Source organism: Mustela putorius, unplaced genomic scaffold, assembly GCF_011764305.1.
Source record: "Mustela putorius furo isolate JIRA1106 unplaced genomic scaffold, ASM1176430v1.1 tig00003867_pilon_pilon_pilon, whole genome shotgun sequence".
NCBI classification, from domain to species: Eukaryota; Metazoa; Chordata; class Mammalia; order Carnivora; family Mustelidae; genus Mustela; species Mustela putorius.
Window position 1 is genome coordinate 3,063,025 of NW_025422019.1, and position 6,000 is coordinate 3,069,024.

A 6,000-nucleotide genomic window follows, 5' to 3' on the forward strand; every position below is an offset into this window, starting at 1 on the left:
ACACAATAGAATGGTAACAAGAGTGAAGGATTTAAATATCAAATCACTTAGCTCAAATGTAGAGGGTTTTCCCTATCTCTAAAAATAGCAAATAAATTCCTTAACAATGGTTAATAAGTGCTACACACACACACACACACACACACACAATTGAAAATTGCTAAGTCTCATGCACATTCACCCATTAAAGTTCTGGAGTTTCATTAAAAAGAAACACTGAACAGGTGTCATTTGAACACAACTCTAACGTCCCATAGGACACACTATAGTAGAGGGTGCTGTAGATAAAAAGGTTGGTGAGAGATTGGAGACTTTAAGATTGATTGTTATGATAACATTCTAATCATTCATCTCAGAGATCTGTACTCCTGAAGACTTTTCCAGGGTGAGTGTTTCATCATTCAATGTAAATGATCTTTGTTTAGTTGAAACTGTGAGCTTCTTTGTACCCAATTAGAGATCTGTATTAGAAAAGGATTGACCCTCTTGGTGATTAGTATCTAGTCATTGCCTGCTGATGCTGTTGCAGGTTAAAAAAAAGAAAACTCTTCCCCTTACCCCAGTTAGCAACAGTCTGTGTGTTGGCTCATAGAAAGATGGTGCTGAGGTACAAGGAAGACCTACAGTGTAGCACCCCAGAGTCAGCTGACAGATTTGTCACTCTGTCATCCCAGATCTCAGCTCCAGCTTCAGAGGTAAGTTATGGCTTGGGACCTCGGCTTAAGACAGATTTGTCTGAGTCATAGTTTAATTTGTTACTGGCTGTGTGACTTTCCTAATATCTCTGAGAATCAGTTTTAGCATCTAGAAAATAAGATAAATTTCTGCCAATGAAATAAGGAGGAGACCCCTAGAAAATGCCTCCCCTTAGGTTTCCTACCTACTTGCATTTCTGTTCCTCTCTTACTAGATTTTCAAGAGTTGACTATGAACTATTGTTTTCAATATGGTATTTAATTTATTCTATTTAAAACATTTTCTTAGGAGTTCCTGGGTGGCTCAGTCAGTTAAGTGTCCAACTCTTGATTTCAGCTCAGGTCATGATCTCAGGTCCTGAGATTGAGGCCTGCATTGAGTTCCATGTTGGGCCTGGAGCATACTTTAGAGTCTCTCTCTCTCACCCTATCCTGTTGCTGCCTTTCTACCCTGCATGCATGCACACTGTCTTTCTCATAAGTTAAGTCATTCATTCATTCATTCATTCATTCATTCATTCAACTATCTTCTCCAATGACTGAATCCTCTCAATTTTGACTCATTCTTTAAAATCCATGGAATAGATAACAAGACTCATGGTTGCTGTTGAGAACATTCTCATAAAATGATATTAGAGGATGTAATGGTAAATGAAAATAGCTACTATTTATTACATCTTTATTATGTGTCAAACATCGGATGCCTTATCTAATTATCTCATTTAATTTTTTAAAAGATTTTTAATTTTTATTTATTTATTTGATGGAGAGACAGAGATTACAAGTAGGCAGAGAGGCAGGCAGAGAGAGAGGGGAAGCAGGCTCCCCACTGAGCAGAGAGCCCGATGCAGGGTTCAATCCCAGGACCCTGAGACCATGACATGAGCTGAAGGCAGAGGCTTAACCTACTGAGCCACCCAGGTGCCTCATTATCTCATTAAATTTTAATATATTTGAAGATTGGAATCTGAAGGGTTTGAGTCAAACTTGCAGTGTTAAAATGGGTGATGTGATAAGTAACAAGTTAAAATATACAATGCTTTCTGAGAAATAAAATATGGATGAAATTGAAAAAAAATGAACAAATAAAACTATTATCTTAGATTTTTTTTTGCTACTTGTTGTGAGACCAATTTGTCTAGCAATTTCAATGCAAATTAATATGTTTTTGTTGTAATGTTGGTTAAAAATTATTTGTACCAGAAAAATACTGGCTATTTAGAAAATATTTTCAGAATAAAGGGATTTTGGGCACTCTGAATGGAGTTTTATAAGAGGCAGGTTGGAAATTGTGTTGGTTGATAAAATAACCACTGAAATGCCAATTTTGATTTTATTATTGAATCAATACTAAGGTGGCCTGAGCTTTAAAAAAAGGAGGGCACTGAAAATTCTAGAAAGAAGGGGTCTAATTAAAAGAATAAGCATCTAAAAATTTCCCAAGATATAGAATCCAGTGATCAGGATGTAGTAGAAGATACACCTGTCCTGGTTTGTTTAATTGCTTTGCTATTATGTCAAGGGAATAGAAATTGCAAATGATGGGGATTCAGGTCCATTTGAAGTAGTTTGAAAAATATTGGATCAAGGAAAATGCCATTCTATGCTTTACTTCCATAGTGGAAAAAAAAAGAGTGGGGATTGTTAGAAGGAATTAGCTCTTCAATACATGGTCCCAATTGTAAACCAAAAAGATTCTTTCTTGGCTTTTACTTAGATAAATAGAAAATAAAGGATTAAATGTCTTTGAAAAAGTAAAAAAATATATATATTGTTCATATTGTTCTTTTCATGCACAAATGTTTCTGGAAGTGAATAAAAATATTTGCAGAAGGTTCAGAGGATTATTGCTGCTATTCTGAACTACACAGCATGCTAAAGGGAGCAAGATAGACTGCATCCATCTCCGCAGTATCCTTACCACAGACATTGATTAAGAAAATTTCTCTCATTGTGCTGCTGGGGTAGATGATCAAGGTATGTGCTTGTATGTTCCCTATTCACTTCACCACAAGCCTCTTTCCTCTGGTATTTTCTTTTCTAGCTACCTGTGTCTTTGGAGAGATTAGAATTTGCCAGGCTCTTTTATGACTCAGAGAAATGCATTTGTTCTTAATTTTGTTTTAAACAACTCTGTTCTGCTAATCCCATGACTTTTGTAATTATGTCATTCAAATCTTAGCTTAAACATAAGTCTTCCCTTGTTATTGCCAAATCAGCACCTTGATTTTTTTTTTTTTGCATTTATCTGAACATGCAAGAATGGTTTTAACATATTTTTATGTTTTTCCCATTAGACTGTGGGCTGCATGAGGTCAGGAGCATTCCTGTCACCTACATAACCACAGGTTCTGGAACAATATATGGCTAGTTGTTCCACTGTGTTACAGAGTGAATAGAGGAGTACTAGAAAAATACACAGAGTCACAACTTGCAGAGATGCCAACCTCTGATTATCAGGGCTACTGGGGAAATTCTTAGATATGTGCAATTCCTGGAGCAGATTCTGAGAGATTCTGACTTGGAAGGCTCATGGCTCTCCACTTGGTATGCTTCCTATTCAACAGCATACCAATTTCCCTAGAACTTGCTAGAAAAATAAAATCCCAGGCCCCACCTTAGATCTACTGGCTGAGAATCTGCATTTTTACAAGGTTCCTAGGTGATTCTTACCCATCTTAACATCTGAGAAACACTGGTCAAGAATGTTAACTAAAAATATTGAATTATTTTTTTTATTTTTTTTTTTTGTGGAGTAAAGTGTCTTTTTATTTTTTTTTTTTAATTTTTTATTTTTTATAAACATCAGACCTATCTGAGAACTACTCATCAAGAATATGACTAAACCAAAGAAAATGAGAAAAAGGGGCATCTGGGCGGCTTAGTTGGTTGGGTGTCTGCCCTTGGCTCATGTCATGATCCTGGGGTCTTGGGATGGAGCCACATGTTGGGCTCCCTGCTCCTGGGGATTCTGCTTCTCCCTGTTCCTCTACTCTCCCCCAACTCATGCTCTCACTTGCTGTCTCTGTCTCTCTCTTTCCCAAATACTTAATTAATTAAAAAGAAAGGAAATGAGGAACAAAAATCCCACCCCCCACCCTCTGACAGAACAGGTATTACAAATATCACTTATTTATTTATTTATCTCTCACTTTTTTTTTGTTTTTTTGTTTTTTTTTTTTTTTATTTTTTAGAGAGAGCACAAGTAGGCAGAGAGGCAGGTAGTGAGAGTGGGGGAAGCAGGCTCCCGACTAAGCAGAAAGCCTGATGTGGGGCTTGATCCCAGGACCCTGAGAACATGACCTGAACTGAAGGCAGAGGCTTAACCCACTGAGCCACCCAGGTGCCCCATCACTTATTTATTTAACACAATATTTATAATGACAACTTACTCTCATGACGGACTATGGTAGCCTCAGAAAATGCAAAGTGAAATCAAACATATTTCCTTTTCTTGAGGAAATATTCTATTCTGCACGTGGGATATAGGCTTACAAGCAGTGGACAGCAACAAAGTGCTAGACATTATGCAGGTATGAACACTTGGCTTAATGGCAAAGAAAATAATTTCTAGTTGAAGCCTTATCAAAGTCCTTAGGTAAACTAACTTGGTCATAAAACTGGACTCATGAAGAAGTGTTTACATGTCAGGCAGAAGTATGGAGATCCAGAGCAGCCTAGAATGATTAGAGAATCTTTAGCATCTTGGTAGATCTGGTGGGAGACAGATAGGATGTGGGCCCAAGATTAACTCTGCCATAAACAGCTTTTGCCCTCAAAAGCCTAAAACCCAGTAGAGAAAAACTGGTGAGTGAAAGAGCAATTAAATTATAGAATAACAAGTGCACTGGCAAGCCTTGTGGAAGGCCAGTAATCAGCATGGAGACCCTCAGCTGTTTTCTCAAGGTCAAGATGTAAAGAAGGTAAAGGAAAAAGGAGGGGTGCTATTCTAGGCATAAATTGTAACATATTTGAAGGTAAGGCTTCATTTTGCTTTTAAGAAAAAGGAAGCACTTTGCAGTATTTCAGAAGGGTATGAGGTACATGTGACAGATACAAATCTAAATGGTAGGAGATAAGCAGACATGTAGGACCTTAATTGTCATGCAGAGGAGCTTGAATATTATTGTTTGTCAGAGGAAAACCTCCAAATGATTTTAAGTCAGAAAACACCATGATCATATTTGAATTTGTAGCTGCGCCAAGAAAGAATTGCACCAAACAGATGTAGGGATAAGATGGGAGGTGTTCTCGACAGTCCTTGTGGGAAATGTAGAGAATGAATCCTGGAGGTGAATATAAGAAGGAAACAAATGTCCCTCAAAATAGAACTCACAAAGTCTTTATTTAGGGGCTTTATTTCTTGTCTGATATAATTCTTAGGAAGTAGGTTTTTGGATTTCACAGCTGGAGGAATATGTCATTAGAAGCATAAGTTAAAATGCAGTAGGGATGTGTGGTGTAAACAAGGTTGATTATTGGCGGTCTAGTTTAAAAAGAAAAGGCGGTGGGCAGGAGAAAGCTGAAAGGAAAATCTAATAAAGAGAGAGAATAACTGAACGAACAAACAAACTAAAAGTGGACCCAGGGACTCAAAAAAGAGGTCAGTAGTGTACCATGGTCTGGGCAAACATTCCTGGACAGCTCAGTGTATCAACATATATAGCACAGACAAGAATAACAGGTATTCTTGAGGACCTCAAACATCTTCAGAAGAAAAGGGATCTGGGGCATCTGGGTGTCTCAGCAGTTAATTCCAGCTCTTATTTTTTTTTTTTTTTTTAAGATTTTATTTATTTATTTGCCAGAGAGAGATCACAAGTAGGCAGAGAGGCAGGCAGAGAGAGAGAGGAGGAAGCAGGCCCCCCGCTGAGCAGAGAGCCCGATGTGGGACTCGATCCCAGGACCCTGGGATCATGACCTGAGCCGAAGGCAGAGGCTTTAACCCACTGAGCCACCCAGGCGCCCCAATTCCAGCTCTTAATTTCAGCTCAGTTATGATATCAAGGTCATGAAATTAAGCCCACCTAGGGTCCTCTGCTTAGTGGGGAGTCTGCTTGAGATTTTCTCTCTTCCTCTGTCCCCCTCAAATAAATAAATGGAGTTTATTTAAAAAAGAGTGAATTATGTTCACGAAGGCAGAGTGTTGCCTTATATATTCCACCTTAAGCACATTTCCTTTCGAAAGAATTCAAGTTGAAACTTCTTTTGACGCTGGTATGCATGGAAAACTATACAGCTGCAGACTGGTGACCCATGGACTGCTTCACTTCCCTTTGACCCTAATTCTGAAAAACAGCAGACA